At 41.6% G+C, this 21,130-nt stretch overlaps 1 non-coding gene and 2 pseudogenes across 1 annotated transcript; all 3 read right to left on the bottom strand.

The window, feature by feature from the left end:
- Nucleotides 1–2,240: 2,240 nt before the first annotated feature.
- On the bottom strand, nucleotides 2,241–2,367 carry LOC121006530 (annotated as a pseudogene).
- A 2,752-nt stretch (nucleotides 2,368–5,119) lies between these two features.
- On the bottom strand, nucleotides 5,120–5,262 carry LOC121006580 (annotated as a pseudogene).
- A 926-nt stretch (nucleotides 5,263–6,188) lies between these two features.
- On the bottom strand, nucleotides 6,189–6,374 carry LOC121006378. The gene has a single exon (XR_005780231.1). It is a non-coding gene; the product is annotated as a U2 spliceosomal RNA (small nuclear RNA).
- Nucleotides 6,375–21,130: the final 14,756 nt, after the last annotated feature.

Below are 21,130 nucleotides of genomic sequence, written 5' to 3' on the forward strand. Positions count from 1 at the left end.
TTGTGATGTCATCCAGTGACCTGACCCTACTTGACCTCTGACTTGACAAGCCTCCTGTGACACGTGCAGTGTTCCGTCCATTGTCCAGACAAGGTAGGTCCAGCTGCTGCTGAGACATAGGAAGTAGTGCTGGACTACTTTTTAGCCTCCAAGTAATCCAGTTCAAAAAATAGATCCACAAGAGGGAGACACAGGCAAACTTTACTCATTTCATAAAGCAAGGAAAATGGTAACATCCAGACAACTTGCTACAAAAGGGTCAATTCACAGGGACAACTCAGCATCCCAGGTGTGCACAACAGGCCCAAATCAAACCCAAGGTAAGGTGCATGGAGGTCCAAACACTTCATTCAGGTGATAAGCAAGCCAATTAACTAACCCATCAGTCTTAATTGGATTTAGGGTGTGAGGAGACTGGCTGGCTGGGTTGCTTGGTGCTGGAACTAACCAACAGCTGATGACAGAGATTGACAGACTAGATGCAGGTAGGCAGAAAGCAGCACAGCATTGACTGACTGGGCAGAGAGAGGAGGAGAAGCTGGAAGGATGCTTGCAATCAATCTACAGGGTGGGCCATTTATATGGATACGCCTTAATAAAATGGGAATGGTTGGTGATATTAACTTCCTGTTTGTGGCACATTAGTATATGTGAGGAGGGAAACTTTTCAAGATGTGTGGTGACCATGGCGGCCATTTTGAAGTCGGCCATTTTGAATCCAACTTTTGTTTTTTCAATAAGAAGAGGGTCATGTGACACATCAAACCTATTGGGAATTTCACAAGAAAAACAATGGTGTGCTTGGTTTTAACGTAACTTTATTCTTTCATGAGTTTTTTACAAGTTTCTGACCACTTAGAAAATGTGTTCAATGTGCTGCCCATTGTGTTGGATTGTCAATGCAACCCTCTTCACACAATGATAGCAACACCGCAGGAGAAATGCTAGCACAGGCTTTCAGTATCCGTAGTTTCAGGTGCTGCACATCTCGTATCTTCACAGCATAGACAATTGCCTTCAGATGACCCCAAAGATAAAAGTCTAAGGGGGTCAGATCGGGAGACCTTGGGGGGCCATTCAACTGGCCCACGACGACCAATCCACTTTCCAGGAAACTGTTCATCTAGGAATGCTCGGACCTGACACCCATAATGTGGTGGTGCACCATCTTGCTGGAAAAACTCAGGGAACGTGCCAGCTTCAGTGCATAAAGAGGGAAACACATTATCATGTAGCAATTTCGCATATCCAGTGGCCTTGAGGTTTCCATTGATGAAGAATGGCCCCACTATCTTTGTACCCCATATACCACACCATACCATCATTTTTTTTGTTCCAACAGTCTTGGAGGGATCTATCCAATGTGGGTTAGTGTCAGACCAATAGCGGTGGTTTAGTTTGTTAACTTCACCATTCACATAAAAGTTTGCCTCATCACTGAACAAAATCTTCTGCGTAAACTGAGGGTCCTGTTCCAATTTTTGTTTTGCCCATTCTGCAAATTCAGTGCACCGATCTGGGTCATCCTGGTTGAGATGCTGCAGTAGCTGGAGTTTGTAAGGGTGCCATTTGTGAGTAGCTAATATCCGCCGAAGGGATGTTCGACTAATGCACTCTCCAGTAACATGCGGCGAGTGCTACGCTGTGAGCTCTTACTGAATGAAGCTAGGACAGCCACTGATGTTTCTTCATTAGAGACAGATTTCATGCATCCACATTTTGGCAAATCCAACACTGAACCAGTTTCACGAAACTTAGCAAGCAGTTTGCTAATTGTAGCATGGATGATGGGTGGTCTCATAGGGTGTCTTGCATTGAAATCTGCTGCAATGACCCGGTTACTGTGTTCACCAGACATCAACACAATTTCTATCCGCTCCTCACATGTTAACCTCGGCGACATGTCAATGGCTGTAAACAAAGAGAAACTTGTAAATAACTCAAGAAAGAATAAAGTTACGTTAAAACCAAGCACACCATTGTTTTTCGTGTGAAATTCCCAATAAGTATGATGTGTCACATGACCCACTTTCCTATTGAAAAAACAAAAGTTGGATTCAAAATGGCTGACTTCAAAATGGCCGCCATGGTCACCACCCATCTTGAAAAGTTTCCCCCCTCACATATACTAATGTGCCACAAACAGGAAGTTAATATCACCAACCATTCCCATTTTAATGAGGTGTATCCATATAAATGGCCCACCCTGTATTTCATTCAGTTTTTTCATACTGGATTAGAAGGGGTGCACCGATCCTGGAGGTACTGCAATACCAGGTCAATGCGTGGAGTGGACAGAGCAAGCTCTTTTTCCATCTCCCTGTTCGAAAAATCTATTTAACCGCTTCACGTCCGCCCATAGGATATAAATGTCCTATGGGTGGACGTCTATTTCGGAACCGACGTTCCAGAACGTCTTTTCAGAAAGTGCAGCTGCACGCTAATCGTGCAGCTGCTGATCGGGTTGCCCGCTGTCAGTGACAGCAGGGCAACCCTAAGACAAGGCAGGGACAGTGCCCAGGTGTCCCTGCCTTCTAGATCGCTGCAGACACAGTGCTCACAGAGCGCTGTGTCTGCAGAGAAGGAAGCGCTGTGCGCTTCCTGTTCCGGCCCGGCGGTCATGTGACCGCCGTGACCGGAGTGTGCAGGAGCTGTGTGAGGTCTCTCAGAGACCTCGATCAGCCCTGCTCTGAGGCTGCACAGCGCAGGATTGCTGCTGTACAGCCTTTATAGGGGTGCATTTGTCCTGTAACTGGGGCTACTATGTCAGCCCCAGTTACAGGGAAATCAACTGTGAAAAAAAAAAAAAAGTGAAGTAAATGTCCCCCAGAGGTCTTGTATGACCTTATGGGGGACGAAAAGTGTAAAATAAAAAAAATAAAAATAAAAGGTTGAAAATAAAAAAATAAAAAAAAGTTTCACATGTAAAAAAAAAAAAGTCCCCAAGTAAGGAATGAAAAAAAAAAAAATTAAAAATAGAAAAAATAAAAAAAGTATACATATTAGGTATTGCCGCGTCCGTAAAAACCAGCTCTATAAAAATATCACATGACCTAACCCCTCGGATGAACACCGTAAAAAAAAAAAAAAAAACTGTCAAAACAAGCAATTTTTGTCACCTTGCATCACAAAAAGTGCAACACCAAGTGATCAAAAACGCATATGTCCCACAAAATAGTACCAATAAAACCGTCACCTCATCCCGCAAAAAATGAGCCCCTACATAAGAAAATCTCTCAAAAAATAAAAAAAAACTATAGCTCTTAGAACATGGAGACACTAAAACATCATTTTTTTGGTTTCAAAAATGCTATTATTGCGTTAAAGTGAAACAAATAAAAAAAAGTATACATATTAGGTATTGCCGCGTCCGTAAAAACCAGCTCTATAAAAATATCACATGACCTAACCCCTCGGGTGAACACCGTAAAAAAAAAAAAAAAAAACTGTGTCAAAACAAGCAATTTTTGTCACCTTGCATCACAAAAGGTGCAACACCAAGTGATCAAAAACGCGTATGTCCCACAAAATGGTACCAATAAAACCGTCACCTCATCCTGCAAAAAATGAGCCCCTACATAAGAAAATCTGTCAAAAAATAAAAAAACTATAGCTCTCTGAACATGCACACAATAAAACATAATTTTTTTGTTTCAAAAATGCTATTATTGTGTAAAACTTTAATAAATGAGAAAAAGTATACATATTAGGTATCGCCACGTCCGTAACAATCTGCTCTATAAAAATGTCACTTGACTGAACCCCTCAGGTGAACGCTGTAAAAATAAATAAATAGAAACTGTGCTAAAACAACCAATTTTTTGGTCACCTTGCCCCATAAAGTGTTATAATGAATGATCAAAAAATCATATGTACCCAAAAATAGTACTAATAAAACTGGCACCTTATCCCCTAGTTTCCAAAATGGGGTCAATTCTTGGGAGTTTCTACTGTAAGGGTGCATTAGGGGGCTTCAAATGGGACATGGCATCTAAAAACCATGTGGAGTTCCTTTTCTTCTGCGCCCTGCCGTGTGCCCATACAGCAGTTTATGACCACATGTGGGGTGTTTCTGTAAACCGCAGAATCTGGGTAATAAATATTGAGTTTTGTTTGGCTGTTAAACATCGATGTGTTAAAGAAAAAAATTGATTAAAATGGAAAATCTGTCAAAAAGTGAAATTTAAAAATTTGATCTCCATTTTCCTTTAATTCTTGTGGAACGCCTAAAGGGTTAACAAAGTTTGTAAAATCGGTTTTGAATACCTTGAGGGGTGTAGTTTCTACAATGGGGTCATTTATGGGGGTATCCACTATGTAAGCCCCACAAAGTGACTTCAGACCTGAACTGGTCCTTATAAAGTGGGTTTTGGCAATTTTCTTATAAATTTGAAGAATTGCTTCTAAACTTCTAAGCCTTCTAACGTTCTAAAAAAATAAAATGACATTTCCAAAATGATGCCAACATAAAGTAGACATATGGGGAATGTTAAATAATAAATATTTTATGAGGTATCACTTTCTGTTTTAAAAGCAGAGAAATTGAAATTTAGAAAATTGCAAATTTTTTTAATTTTTGGGTAAATTTGGGATTTTTTCATAAATAAAGGTGAAATATTTTGACTCAAATTTATGATTATCATGAAGTACAATGTGTCACGAGAAAACAATCTCTGAATGACTTGGATAAATAAAGGCGTTCCAAAGTTATTACCACATAAAGTGAGATATGTCAGTTTTGCAAAATTTGGCCTGGTCAGGAAGGGGGCAAATGGCCCGGATGGGAAGTGGTTAATATATGGTCCCCAGATAGGGGACAACACGTCGTACAGCCCGCGCCTTGGAAATTCCAGCATCGACAGGACATAGTCTTTCCGGATCTCAACCAGTTGGAACAGGATCTCTTCCACAAGAAAAGCAAGTCCTCCAACAAAACGAAACAAATTCCATTCTTGACCTTCTGGTAGTCAGGAACAACTCTCCAATCAGGACTCTGCGCCAGATCTCGGCCATCTCGCCAACGTCACAGGAACTCAGCAGTCCCTCACCCACCACCAAAGCAGTAGGTAGGTATGGTGATCGCTCCTCGTTGCTTGGGGACTAGGCCAACTGCCCAATAGCAGCAGGGGGGTGAAGTCCAGGCTATGAACCTGGACGATCCCCCCAGGCCGAGCAGCCGGGTACCCCAAGCACCTCTGACCAAGACCAAGGCAGCACCTCTCGATACTACACTTGATCTTAGCCAAAAGGCCGAGAAGCGATAACCTGAAAAGGGTTCGCAGTACAGTCCGATGGTCCCCAATGCAGAAAACTTCTGAAGGAGATAGACAACAGGCTCCAGCCCCAGACACAGTCCGGGAGGCTTCTTTCTCTCACAAACCAGGGAAAACGTGCGTCCTACGCTCAGAAATCACTAGCATGCTCCTCTTCGTGTTCGCCATCTGCATAGCTCTGCCCACTTTTGGCCACGCCTTTTCTTCGCATGTAAGTCCTGGTGCCAAAGCACGATAAAAACCGATAGGAGGAGTGAATGGAGAAGTAGTGAAGAAAGGGAAAAAAAAAGGGGGGTATGCATTGTTGATTGTGATGTCAGGGCCCCATTGTTGAGTGTTCCGTCAGGGCCCTTGCAATGTCATCCACTGACCTGACATTACTTGACCTCTGACCTGACAAGCCTCCTGTGACACGTGCAGTGTTCCGTCCATTGTCCATCTGCTGCTGATACATAGGAAATGCTGGACTACTTTTTAGCCTCCAAGTAATCCAGTTGAAAAGATCCACAAGAGGGAGACACAGGCAAACTTTACTCATTTATTAAAGCACTGGAAAAACTAAATGGTTACATCCAGCCAACTTGCTACAAAGGGCTCAATTGCCAGGAACAACTCAGCAGCCCGCCCAGGTGTGCACCACAGGCCCAAATCAAACCCAAGGTGCGTGGAGGTCCAAACACTTCATTCAGGTGATAAGCCAATTAACCTATCAGTCTTTATTGGATTTAGGGTGTGAGGAGACAAACCAACAGCTGATGCAATTAGGAGATTGACAGACTAGATGCAGGTACGCAGAAAGCAGCACAGCATTGACTGACTGGGCAGAGAGAGAGGAAAAGCTGAAGTGCAGACTCCTGATGCAGGAAGGATGCTTGCAATCAATCTACTTCATTCTGTTTTTTCATACAGGATTAGAAGGGGTGCATCGGTCCTGGAGGTACTGCAATACCAGGTCAATGCGTGGAGTGGACAGAGCAAGCTCTTTTTCCATCTCCCTGTTCGAAAAATACATTTAATATATGGTCCCCAGATAGGGGACGTATCAGATATTAAACTGATAAGAACAGATTTTTTTTTTAAAGTTGACTACCCCAAAGGGGTATATTTTATTTAAAACAATTTATACATACAAAATAGTTATCTCATAAAAACATTTTCCAAACCATAAATAGAATGTATAAAATCATATAATTGACCCCATTCCCTTAAAAACCATTTGTTACACATAAAAGGAGCGTTTTTTTAATCCAATAAATAATATTTATACATTTCATCAAATACCATTTTTAAAACATTATCCACAGAAATAACTTTGTGCTTAAAACATAAAATGTTCCTGGCCGCCCAGAGAGCTGCTTTAACACAGTTGGTGATCTTCCATGCCATAGTCTTTTTGGTCCTTGATGGGCACTCCAGACACCCATAAAACACACCGTCCATAGTTAAAACTTTTAGTCCTGTTATCTTCTTTATTAAGGGGAGCATTTTAGTCCATATTATTAGTGCAAAATAGCAATACTATAGTAAATGAAAGACGCTCTCCTCCTCTCTGCATGCTCCCCTGGGACATTCAGCGGTGCCAATCAATCCTCTTCGATGCTTGAATGCCCGACATGGAAGACACTCATGTGCGCAGCTCCAGGCCAGGTCCTTCTGTGAATTAAAAAGATAATTAATATTGTCCTCCTTCCATACTTTTGGTTTCGTTAAAATTCCTTATAGGAGGGGGCGTGGCTAGCCGCTGACCGGGAAAGTTGTCTCTCACAGCAGCTCCGTCTGGATAGATATAATCTAACATAATCCGCCCTCATATAAAGCCCTAGAATCATATCTGCAAGCCTAAGGGTTGCTGATTTACATTTGCCCCATTTTTATTTCTTTTTGGGGCCGAAAGCAGGCTCTATATCGGAGTTCTGAGCGAGGCCTAGCTGAGGAGGAACAGGCGGCCTAGATTTGAAGAAAACGGAGGCCCCCCTCCAGACCCAGCCGGCAAGAAACACTGCCGTTACACGTTCGGAGTAAGCATCCATTAACTGCAGTACAATACCTGCCTAATCGAGTGTCCTACCGCGGCCGAAGGCGCATACAATTCTGGAGTTCCGAGGGTGGCATGGTGAGGTGAAAGCCGGAGGCCCGACTAGAGCGGTGCGAGGCTGCTTGCAGAGCTTGTCATCCGCTCACGCTGTGAAGAATCGACACAGCAAGACATCGATACATCAAGTTCAGGCACAAGGTAAAGCTACAAGCTGCATCGTACCTCAGCAGAGCCAGTTTCAAGTAAATAAGGTACCTCTTCACCTCCGGTACTCTCCGGTCACACATAGTGCCACAGGGGTCCCACACTGGCATCTCACTTCACAGGCTCCAACACATCGCACCGCATCAGCGGCGGTCAGCGATCCTCTCAGCCCTTACCTGGTCCTGTGTGTTAAGAGGCAAACCCGGTCCTGTTATACCCCCGGTTCGGGCACCATCCTGCCGCTCCGCCGGCGATTCTACCCAATACAGGAGTCTGTTTCAAGCCTAATCAAATCCTGAAACAGACAGTGGTGCAATCCTTGTTAAAGGCGCTGGAGGGGCTGTCTAACTGGACTTGCAAGCGATCGTTCCCAGCCTGCCCAACCCAGCATCTAGATCGCAATAGCCCCATAAAGGTTCCAATCTCTGCCCAGGGCTGGGGTCCAGTGCCTCTGCCACACACTGACCCTTCAGGTGTCAACTTAGAGGGTTGGAGAACTCTCAAAGCTTGTCTCACCTAAATATCCAGATTTAAAGAGACAGTGTCGCATTTATTCTGCTACACCAAATTGCCAGAAATAATCTAAATAAATTAGTATTCTGTCCTAAACATTAAGAATTGGTGAAAATACAACAGAGTGGGATGAAATAAGCTCAATGTTCTAACCTGTATCACCCTAACAGCGTGGCATAACAGCTTGGTTTAACCAAAATGGTAAAAATTGGTGGTTCTAAAGCTGGGGAATCAGCTAGTCAGCAGAAATCGAACCCAACTAGTGGGGAAATGGACAAATTTATAAAAAAAGCAGCTGCCACGGTTGCAGCCAGAGAACACAAAATGGCGCCTGATACTCCAAAAGCCTCAGGCCGAAAACAAGCGGAATCCTCTGCACATGAATGGGAAAGTGGGGATGATACAGACAACATGCCCATCTCCAGATCTTTCCTGAGAGAAGCCTTGGCGTCATCGCTCTCCTCTGCACTAGAACCCATCAGCTCTGACCTAACGACCATCAAGCTTGACGTTAGGCAGATAGGGAGAAGAGTAGAGATTTTGGAGGAGAATCAAGCGAGCGTTATTCAACATCAACAGGTGGTAACAAACAGTGTCTCCTTAATCCAGAAAAACATCAATAATTTATTCAGTGCAATTGAAGACCAGGAGAACAGAGGAAGACGAAACAACTTACGCTTTCGTGGCATCCCTGAGTCTGTTGCCGCAAGGGACCTTCCCTACACAGTGGTTCAAATTTGCCTTACGCTCCTTGGTCCTGATACAGCCCACGAAGTTATCCTGGAAAGGGCCCACAGAGCTCTGAAACCTAAACCTGCACCGTCAGAACCTCCCAGGGATGTGATATGCAAATTTCTGGCGTTCCCTGTGAAGGAAGCGATCATGTATAGAGCAAGGTCCGGGGGTCCCATACAATGGGAAGGGAAGGACATTCTCATTTTTCAAGATCTGGCCCAGTCCACCTTGAAGAAGAGGAGAGCACTCAAACCTCTCACGGACTGGCTTAGATCCAAGAAGATTCTATATCGCTGGTCCTTTCCCTTCGGAATATCCTTCATGTTTGATGGTCGCAGACTGTCCGTCACCTCACATCAAGAATTAGAACCATTATATGATCTTCTGGGATGTGGCCCTCTAAATATCCAAAATTGGGACCCTGTCCAAGACCTTCTAGATCTTCCAGATTTACCCAAGCTAGAGCCATGGGAAAAATTGCATACACCTAAGTCCCAAAGACATAGGAGAAACGCTCAAGGCCCTTCTCCCAGACGTCTACAAGTGGACGATTAAAACCTTGCTCATCACCACCAAGAATATGCATTTTGCTCTTACCTTCTATACCTATCCCTTTATCTCTTATTTCTCTCATGTCACTCCGCCTCTCTAAGGATATAATGCTATATATAGATATACTTCAAATGCTTTTGAGAAGGTTACTAAACTCTACTTAGGGTGTTCTAACTGACACTAAACCTCTCTCCCCCCCCCCACCTACTCCTTCTACCCAAGTCACTTGGGCTCCACTCCTACTAAATACTAATACCTAAGTTGCTATAAAAGTTACTGTGTTATACCAATCAGTAATGGCCCATTCAATAACCTGGGCATATTGCTCGTTGTATGTTTATGTTATTGTTAGTTCAAAGGGAAACTGTAATGTAAGTCAGATTCTGAGTAATGAGAAAATTATATGTCATATGGATAAGATTGTAGCTCCCCTGGTGGCTGGAGACTTGGAACCCATTGGCTTCCAAACACAAGTAGCAAGTCTGAAATCCCCCTTCATACTCATACCATGACAGATCTTCAAATTTCCTCATATAATGTCAAAGGCTTTAAAACGCCCTCCAAAAGATCTCAAATTCTATCTTTATTAAAAAAGGAGAAATGCTCGGTTGTTTTTCTTCAAGAAACACACTACAAAATCGACCATTACCCTAACCTCTCATTTTCTAGTTTCCCAGTGTGGTACCACAGCGGGTCCGACTCTTCAGCCTCCAGGGGAGTAAGCATAGGATTCAAGAAAGGCTGTCCATTCCAATACACCTCTCATATACAAGATCCTGATGGCCGGTATATAATGGTAAAAGGTACCTTTGCAAATCAAATATACACTTTCATCAACATCTATGCCCCTAATACTCAACAACATAAATGGTTCCTCTCCTTAACCCCACTGGTGGAAAAATTTAAAGAAGGCATTGTTGTCATGGGCGGTGATTTCAACATAGCTTTAGATCCCACTTTAGCTTCCTCATCACAAAAATCCTCCCTTTCTCAGACGAATCTCGGATGTTTCCTTAAAAGACTCCACTCTCTCCAATTGGTGGATGTGTGGAGAATTTTAAACCCTTTAAATAGAGACTACACTTTTTACTCCAACATGCATCACTCTTACCATAGATTGGATTATTTGTTTGTCTCAAAAGAACACCTCCATTTTTGTACCAATGCTAGGATTGGATCCATTCACCTTTCAGACCACTCCCCTATCTATCTATCGATCACCACTCCACAAAATACACCCAAAACATTCAAATGGAGGTTAAACGAACAACTCATTATTTTCCCAGATTTTAAAAAACAAATACAGAGCTCCCTGGAGGAATATTTTCTCCTAAACGCCATTCCTGAGACATCTCCTCAAATTGTGTGGGATGCACACAAAGCCTACATAAGAGGACAATTTATTAAGCTAGGATCCCTACTTAAAAAAAAGAGATTGGCGAGGACAGATCAGCTTCTCTCCGAAATCCAGAAGTTAGAGGAGACCCATAAAAAATCCCTTCTAGCCCCAGATCTATCCCAACTTAATGATCTTAGATCAGAACTAAAAAACATCCTTAATGCAAACTCAGCAAAGCTTTATTTACACTCCCAATTTAAGTACTTTGCTCATGGCAACAAGGCTTCAAAACTAATGATGAACCTTATAAAAAAAAGAAAAGTTCATAGCCACATCAGTAAGATTAATAGGAGGGATGGGGGGTTGGCTATCACCCCCAAAGACATTGCCCTACAATTCCAAGAGTATTATCAAACTTTATATAACATCCCACAGAGTAGGCCAAATGTCCAAGACTCATCTAGTCCGGATACCATTGACTCCTTTCTCGACGCCATTACCCTCCCCAAATTGACTGAAAAGCAAAAATCAACCCTTACTGCCCCTTTTAGCACGGAAGAACTCAATAGAACTATAAAAAACATCCCAAATGGCAAAGCACCTTGTCCAGATGGTCTCCCGGCCCTTTATTATCGCTCCTTCAGCAACACCCTCATCCCACATTTACTTCAGGTATGCAATAGCTCCCTCCTAGGATTACCCCTATCAGCAGACATGACTAAAGCCCATATTACCATTCTTCCCAAAGAGGGGAAAGACCCGTCTCAATGCTCTAGCTATCGCCCCATATCCCTTTTAAACTTGGATTTAAAACTCCTTGCTAAAATGTTAGCTAACCGTCTTGCCCCACTCCTTCCAGACCTGGTACATAGAGATCAGACAGGTTTTGTAAGAGGCCGGGAGGGGAAAGACAACACTGCAAGAATTCTCAATGCTATCTATTATGCAAATAAGAAAAGCATTCCCCTGACTTTGCTAAGCACTGATGCGGAGAAAGCATTCGATAGGGTCAATTGGAATTTTATGCGCTGTGCAATGTCCAAATTCGGTGTTCCAACACCATTTATAGATGCCACATTCGCTATGTATTCTAATGCCTCCGCATCAGTGCTGGTAAATGATACTATTTCTCTTCCGTTCATAATTAAAAATGGCACGAGGCAGGGTTGCCCTTTGTCCCCCCTTTTATTTGTATTAACAATGGAGCCACTCCTACAAACTATCAGACAAGACCCAAAAATAGCGGGGTTAAAACTGGGTAAGCAAGAACACAAAACCGCAGCTTTTGCGGACGATCTCTTAATCATTACCACGAATCCTCAAATTTCCTTGAGGGCCATTCATAACTTACTAGAAAGGTTCAGCCCCCTATCCAACTTCAAAATCAACATGAGCAAATCTCAAGCCATAGGCATTGGCATCCCCACACCCATGATCAACTCCCTAAAAGCTGATTCTCCCTTTAGCTGGGATAATCCTTTCATCTCCTACCTGGGAATAAAAATAAGTTCCGAATCTAATAACCTTTTCAACCTTAACTACACCCCATTACTTCAGTCTATTTCTGATCAGTTACACCATTTAGACTTCCAGACTCTGTCATGGTTTGGTAGGAAAAACTTAGTTTCTTCCTTGATCATCCCAAGAATTAATTATCTACAACAAGTACTTCCCATTCCGGTTAAGAAAAAACATTTCAGGACATTGATGTCAGAGATTCGCAGATTTATTTGGAAACAAACAAGCCCGAGATTGGCGACAACTACTCTGCAAAAGCCTAGAGACCAAGGTGGCATAGGCCTTCCTGACCCCCAAATCTACAACAAGGCTATTCACCTGACCAGAATCCTCGATTGGTTTCGGGAGCCACTCCATAAATCATGGGTGGACATGGAATCATCCATAGCCTAACTCTCCTTCAGGTCACTTCTAACAGGTGACAAGGGTAAAGTAATTTCTCTCTCTAGTACGAACCAGATTACAAAATCCTCGCTCTCAGTATGGAAGTGGTTTCAAGAATCCAATTGGGGGTTTCCTCTGCCCTCCCCCTTAATTCAAGTAAGAGACATACTAGACTTGGCCCCCCTAGAACTAAAACAGTGTCTCCCTAACTCTCTTAGAACATCCCAAATCCCCATTATTTCACTGTTTGATGTGGAGGGTAAGTTAATAAGCAAAAAAGAAATAGCTGTTTTACTCTCAGCCTCAGACTCTCTCCCCTCCCCAATATCCTTCCTTCACAACTACATCTCTAAGCACATTCCATTTCAGTCACTTCATAGGCCAATTACTTGGTTTGAAGGATGGATAAGTAGCCAAAATGCAATAAGTAAACCGATCTCTCAAATATATAAAAAACTAAACTCCCATATTAACATGCCAAAACCAGCCTTTGTGGGATTATGGGAGAGAGATTTGGAAATTTCTTTTTCACCGCTAGAATTAACCAAACTATTTATTTCCCCTCATAAATCGTCAAGGTGTGTCCTGATCCAGGAAAATGGTTACAAAATTCTAACAAGGTGGTACAAGACCCCTGACATTACATCCAAATATAACAGCTCAGGTTCAGATGAATGCTGGCGATGCAAGGAATCAAAGGGAAATTTTCTCCATATATGGTGGACTTGTCCCACTGTATCTAGCTGGTGGAAAGACATATTTGATAGGAGTAATATAATATGTAAAACCTCGCTGCCGCCGACCCCTCAATTAGCCTTATTGAGTCTTCCGCCTCCAGACCTCATACCTAAGATCCCCCCTTTATTCCACATCCTTCTCATGGCTGCTCGCCTCCTTCTGCCTCGTTTTTGGCTCTCGTCAGAACTTCCATCCCCAGAAATGTGGAGGGATAAGATTGATAGCATATACAGATTTGAGGAGTTGGCGGCTGCTGAGGAACGCAATATACAGAAGTTCAGTGTTAGATGGGATAGATGGGTGAAACACAATCACTCTAACCATACGCAATCCTCTGTTAACAAATAAACGACTCCTACGCCTGGGTATATACATAATTTCCCTCCGGTCAGTGAAATGAGAGGGTATAACAGCCTAATTACACTAATTCCATTACTTGGTAAGGAATAATAAGAAATTACAAATTTGCTCTCATTCCAGATTCACTAGGAATGTTGGTATTCAGATGCACTTATTCAATCCTGCTTATGTCCTCATTGCAGTTTCACCGTGTTGTTACTGTTTACATCTTTTGTTTACATCTACTGTATATATTGTACAACCTATTATGGACTATGTAAGACTTCTTTTATTCCAAGATTGTACAATTACGATTATTTGAAATAAAAAAAAATAAAATAAAAAAAAAAAAAAATTCCTTATAGGAGCCATCAACTTTTCGTCATTAATCTCTTTTAAAATTGCTTTATTATTTTTTAAAATATCTACCCTTTTCTGGTAAAATTAAAACAAATCGTTATTTTCTCTAAAATCTTATACGAGTTTGACAGATTAAAAGAATATGGAGAATTTAAAACTGTTTCAAACCATCCATTCTTTCTCATAAAATAACCTGTATTATAACAATTAAAATAAGACCAATAAATATCTTTAAAAAGGGCGTTAAGACAAAAACTAAAATACTTTATTAAAAGAAACGCTTTAATGTCTGGAAAATCTTTTCCACCTTTGGGCTTGGGAAGCATTACCGTGTTTCTCTGCAGTTTATCCATTTTGGAACCCCAAAAGAAATTAAAACAGGCTTTATTGATCTTTTTAAGAATACGATCGGATGGGGGAAACACCATACTTAAATATAATAAAATTGGTAAAATGATCATCTTTATAATTAAAACCTTTCCCTCCATCGTAAGCTTCCTCAAGTTCCACATACACAGTTTCTTATTTACCTTTTCTGTCACTGTGTCCCAGTTCCTGAGGCCATCATTGGACTCACTTAAAGAGATCCCTAAAATCTTTACTGACTCAGACTCAGGAACGTCAATGTCATTTAAAACCATATCTTCAACGTTTAAGACATTACTCTTATTAAAATTAACTTTAAAACCGGAGGTGCAACAGAAATGTTCTACCGGTTTGGAAGCTTTTTGGATTGATGGGGTGTCCCTGCAAATTATCGCAACATCGTCCATGTACCCCACTACTTTAGCCTCCAGTCCCCCCCCGCCTGGCAGGGGGACTCCACGTATTTGTTTGTTTTTCCGCAACATGATTAAAAGAGGCTCAAGGGCGCAGATAAAAAGTAGGACAAGGGACACCCCTGCTTCACTCCTGATTTTAAAATGACATCCTGAGTCTTAAAACCATTTATTAAAATTTTGCTAGTACAATGGTCATAAAATGCTCTTAAAGACTGTAAAAACCCTTCCGGTATACCAATTTTCTTTAAAACTTGAAAAAGATAAAGGAAAACTTGAAAAAGAAAAGGCTTTCTCGAAGTCCAAAGATAAAATGGCAACTTTCACTTTTCTTTCATTTACATCATTAATAATATCTTTTAAAAGGTTCAAATTATCCCAAATACATCTCCCGGGTACCCCACAGACTTGGTTCTGGTGAATAATTTTACTTATTATTTTCTTCATCCTGTTAGCGCATATTTTTGCCATTACCTTGTAGTCACAACATAAAAGGGTGATAGGTCTCCATTTTATTTATTTTTTGAGATATATATATTTTTATTTATTGCTAAATACACTTTTCATTTGGGAAAATCAGGATTTTATTAAGGCAGAAAAAAATGGTCTTTGAGAGACAAAAACAATGACTTTATCCTAAAGGAAAAAACACAAAATATTTTCCTGTCTGCTATTTTTTTTTTTTCAACATTTTTATTGGTATACAAGAAAGTAACAGAAGAAGAAAAAAAAACCAGAGGATTAACATTTGATATAATTCAGACTTACTCCCTTTTTACCCCAAAGTCCTATATTTTACCCTCCCACCCCCCCCCTGCGATGCATCCACTGTCCTCCCCCGCCCCCCACCCCATAGGCAAGGGGGGAGAGAGAGGAATAGGAGAGAAAGAGAGAGAGGGAGAGAAAGAGAGAGAGAGAGGAAAAAAAAAGGGTGGAAAGGAAAAGGAGAGGAAGCCTATCAGAGCCTCCAAACCTCCCAGATCTTGTTCCATTCTTCCAAGCGGCCTCTATGCTTATACAGGATCCGTTCATAGTTTTTGATCTTAACAACCAGATTTATCCAGTTGTTTAATTTCGGGGGGTGACGTGCAAACCAATTTCGACTGATCAATAATCTAGCAAGCAATAGTACTCTACCTAATAGAATCTTTTGGTATTTATGAATAATTACTGAAGACAAATCGTTAAGTAGAAACAGCTGTGGGTCAAGAGATATACAGATTTTTTACGCCCTTCCAATATGATGCAAGGCCTGGGCAAAGCCAGAACATATGCAGATAATCCGCTCCTATATTATCACAACAGGGGCACTTAGAAGTATCTCTTAATCCACATCTGCTCAACCAAATGGGGGTGTTATAAAGTCTGTGATAAATATTGAACTGTGTTAGAACATGATTGAAATTGTGAGAGAGTACGTCCGGGTTAGTAAAGATACTGCCCCATCCCACCAACTTAATATTTTTACAATCCACCTCCCAAGCCCTTTGACCTGGTGATTGTGTGTCAGAAAAACGTGCCTTAATCAATAATTTATATATATTTGAAATCTTCATTTTTAGTGGTGTCTTCCCTAACCATTGATTTAATGGTGACAAAATATCTATTTCCAGTCGTGCTTTATCTTCCAAACTAAAAAGTGCCAACCGAAGCTATGTGATAGTTCCGCAAATGTCTTAATTTCTTTATTCATAACAACCTGTGCCAAGTATAAAATCCCCTTCTTTTGCCAAAATTGATCAGATGCTATGCTATCTAAGGACTGTAGGTGTTTATTGTGCCAGAGAGGCGTGAAATTAAGTGATCCCTTTACCCCCAGCCATCCTCTAACGATAGCCCACATTTTGAAAAGTGCTTTTGTGGTTTCTTTATAACCCCGGTCCCCATCGAGCATTAACCCGGACTCTAGAAACGTAAAAATGTTATTATACGTGAAGGTACTTATTAGGTCAGTCAAGGATGCACTGTTTACCCACTCATTGCACGTCCATAGTTGGGCTGCCACGAAATAGCCTTTGAAGTATGGGAGATTTAAACCCCCCCTCCAGAGGCTTATATAAATATTCTATTTTAAGTCTCACTCTTTTACTTCCCCAGACTAACTCATTAATCATTCTTTCCACAAGTTTAAAATATTTATCATCTATCCAAATGGGTATATTTCTAAGAACATAAAGAAATTGGGGGAGAATTATCATCTTCACCAACGAGACTCGATCAGCTCTAGACAAATTAATTCGCAGCCAGATCCCTACCTTTGCCCTCATTTTCGTTATTAGTGGAGTAAGGTTAAGTTCCAAAAGCTTTTCAACCTTAGGAGATATCATCATGCCCAGATATTGGAAGGTATCAACGACTTCTAGTTGGTTTAGGAGGGGCTCTTTTTGCGTTGAATGGTCTAATGGCATCAAAGTTGTCTTTGACCAATTTATATCTATATTATAACCCTGATACCTCGCCGAATAATTTGACCGACTGAATAATCCTTGGGGCATTTATTTCTGTATCCTCTAAAAAAGAGGACATCGTCCGCATATAGAGAAATCCGATCTTCCTCTCTTAATGTTCCAAACCCTTTAATTTGAGGATCTTGCCTAATAGCCAACGCCAGAGGCTCTATATATATATCGAATAAAAGAAACATAGAAACATAGAATGTGTCGGCAGATAAGAACCATTTGGCCCATCTAGTCTGCCCAATATATCTGAATCCTATGAATAGTCCCTGGCCCTATCTTATATGAAGGATAGCCTTATGCCTATCCCATGCATGCTTAAACCCCTTCACTGTATTTGCAGCTACCACTTCTGCAGGAAGGCTATTCCATGCATCCACTACTCTCTCAGTAAAGTAATACTTCCTTATATTACTTTTAAACCTTTGCCCCTCTAATTTAAAACTGTGTCCTCTTGTGGTAGTTTTTCTTCTTTTAAATATGCTCTCCTCCTTTACCGAGTTGATTCCCTTTATGTATTTAAAAGTTTCTATCATATCCCCTCTGTCTCTTCTTTCTTCCAAGCTATACCTATTAAGGTCCTTTAACCTTTCCTGGTAAGTTTTATCCTGCAATCCATGTACTAGTTTAGTAGCTCTTCTCTGAACTCTCTCTAGAGTATCTATATCCTTCTGGAGATATGGCCTCCAGTACTGCGCACAATACTCCAAGTGAGGTCTCACCAGTGTTCTGTACAGCGGCATAAGCACTTCACTCTTTCTACTGCTTATACCTCTCCCTATACATCCAAGCATTCTGCTGGCATTTCGTACTGCTCTATTACATTGTCTTCCCACCTTTAAGTCTTCTGAAATAATTACTCCTAAATCCCTTTCCTCAGATACTGAGGTCAGGACTGTGTCAAATATTCTATATTCTGCCCTTGGGTTTTTACGCCCCAGGTGCATTATCTTGCACTTATCCACATTAAATTTCAGTTGCCAGAGTTCTGACCATTCTTCCAGTTTTCCTAAATCCTTTTCCATTTGGCGTTTCCCTCCAGGAACATCAACCCTGTTACATATCTTTGTGTCATCAGCAAAAAGACAAACCTTACCAACGAGGCCTTTTGCAATATCACTTATGAAGATATTAAACAAAATTGGTCCCAGTACAGATCCCTGTGGAACCCCACTGGTAACATGACCTTGTTTTGAATGTTCTCCATTGACTACAACCCTCTGTTGTCTGTCACTCAGCCACTGCCTAATCCACTCAACAATATGGGAGTCCATGCTCAATGACTGCAGTTTATTGATAAGTCTTTTATGTGGGACAGTGTCAAAAGCCTTACTAAAATCTAGATATGCGATGTCTACTGCACCTCCACCGTCTATTATTTTAGTCACCCAGTCAAAAAAATCTATAAGATTTGTTTGACATGATCTCCCTGAAGTAAACCCATGTTGTTTTTCATCTTGCAATCCATGGGATTTTAGATGTTCCACAATCCTATCCTTTAATAGGGTTTCCATTAATTTGCCTACTATTGATGTCAGACTCACTGGTCTATAGTTGCTCGATTCCTCCCTACTACCTTTCTTGTGAATGGGTACGACATTTGCCAATTTCCAATCTTCCGGGACGACTCCTGTTACTAATGATTGGTTAAATAAATCTGTTAATGGTTTTGCCAGCTCACCACTAAGCTCTTTTAATAATTTTGGGTGTATCTCATCAGGCCCCTGTGACTTATTTGTCTTCACCTTAGACAGCAAACTTAGAACATCTTCCATTGTAAAAATACATGCATCAGACAATTTATTAGTCATCCTTTCTAGTGGAGGTCCTTCTCCTTTTTCTTTTGAGAGGAGATAAGGGACAGCCCTGCCGAGTACCACGCTCCAGGTCAAAACTAGCAGTAAGGTTCCCATTAAGGTTCAGTTTAGCTATAGGATGTCTGTACAAAACTTTAATAATATTTATAAATCTCTCCCCAAAGCCCATCCTGAACAGCACCTTCCAGAGGAATCGCCACTCCACCCTGTCGAAGGCTTTAGAGGCATCTAAAGACAGGATGGAGCGATCAGATCCCCCGGGAACCTGTAGGTTTGCAAAAAGACAATGAAGGTTATGGTGCGTACCCTTCTTTGGAATGAAACCGTTCTGATCTGGATGGACGATGGAAGAGATGACCCCAGAAAGTCTTGATGCCAAGATCCTTGCGAGGAGTTTTACATCGGTGTTCAGTAGTGAGATTGGTCTATACGATCCCATATCTATTGGGTCCTTCCCTTTTTTCGGAACTAGAATTATTATCCCCTCCATCATTGAGGCAGGAAGGTTACCTTGTACCACCGATTCAGCCAAAACCTCCAACAGTTTAGGCAAAATCACCTCCTTATATTTACTATAAAATTCATATGGAGGTCCGTCATAGCCGGGGGTAGAATTGGCCGAGCATGCTTTAATTGCCCCTTCAAGTTCCTGCATCAAGAGATCCGCCTCAAGGGCCTTCTTTTGGGCCACAGTGATAGTGGGGAAAACAATATTATCCAAATAGGAATCCATCCTTTCCTCCATGATCCTACCATCGGCTCTGTAAATGTCTGAAAAGTAGTCCCGGAAAGCCTCCTCAATGGGAGCTTGATCCGTCACAATCCTTCCGTTGGGCAACCAAATGTTTTCTATACTCTTTTTAGGGTCCTGACTCGTAATCACTCTAGAGAGGAGTTTCCCTGGTCGCCCTGACTCGGTAAAGTATTTTTGGCCCTTAAAGAATAGAGTATGTTGCACTTTTTCCAGCAAAAAGTTAGAATATGCTTGTGTAGTCTTCTGCATTTGTTCCTTATTTTCTTCTGAGCTATTCATGTAGAAGATTTGTGTTGCTGAAGAGGCTTGTTTTTTTAACTTTCCCTCATTTACCCCATATTCCTTTCTTAGGTTTGCAATACTACTAACCATTATTCCCCTCATATATGCCTTAAGCGTATCCCATACTACCTGAATTCTGGTTGACCCATAATTGGCCTCCCAAAATTGGTCGATTTCCCTTTGTATTGTGTCGTGGTTCGTCAATATTGACAGCCAATAGGGATTCAATCTAAAAGGAAACCTCGCTATTTGTTTATCCTGGGTCGGGCAGAACTCAAGGAGCAGTGGTAAATGGTCCGAGAATGACCTAGTTTCATACTTCAGTCGTTTTACACACCATAGATATTTCCTATTAATCAGGGCATGATCTATTCTGGACATAGACTTCCCTTGTCTACTAATGCATAAAAAAAAACTTTTGCCCCAACCAAGACTTCCCCAAATATCTTCAAACCCAACCTCAGAACAAAACCGTGCGTGGGGGGAGCCCTGGACAGAAGCCTCTCCTTCGGTACCCATAGACACCCTATCTGTTGCAGGATTCATTACACAGGTGAAATCCCCCATAATCAATGTAGGGCATTCTGCCCATTTGTCCATAAATTCCAGCAGGGACTTAAGTACCGTAAAGGAGAAAGGAGGTGGAATATAGACAAATGCCAGAATACATATCTTCCCTGCCAACCTGCAGTATTGAAATACATATCTCCCCTATTGGTCAACAGATGACGCCTCGCACAAGAAATCAATCGCTTTATGAACAATGACCGTCACTCCCCTGGAGTGGCTGGAAAAGGTAGAATGGTACGTGTGCGCAGCGCATCCCCTGGTGGCCAACCTGGAGGTATCCCTGGTAAGATGTGTTTCTGTGAGCGATACAATTGCTGGGAGATGTTTACGCATCCAATCAAAAACCGCTTGTCTCTTTCTTTTACCTCCCAGACTCCTAACATTCCAAGTAATAATTCTGATAGTTATTACACATAGAGGTTCAAAAAAAAAAAGGGAAACGTTCTCTCTCTCTCTCCCCCCGCCCCCGACCCAGTAGACGC

This window comes from Bufo bufo, chromosome 6 (genome assembly GCF_905171765.1).
Source record: "Bufo bufo chromosome 6, aBufBuf1.1, whole genome shotgun sequence".
NCBI classification, from domain to species: Eukaryota; Metazoa; Chordata; class Amphibia; order Anura; family Bufonidae; genus Bufo; species Bufo bufo.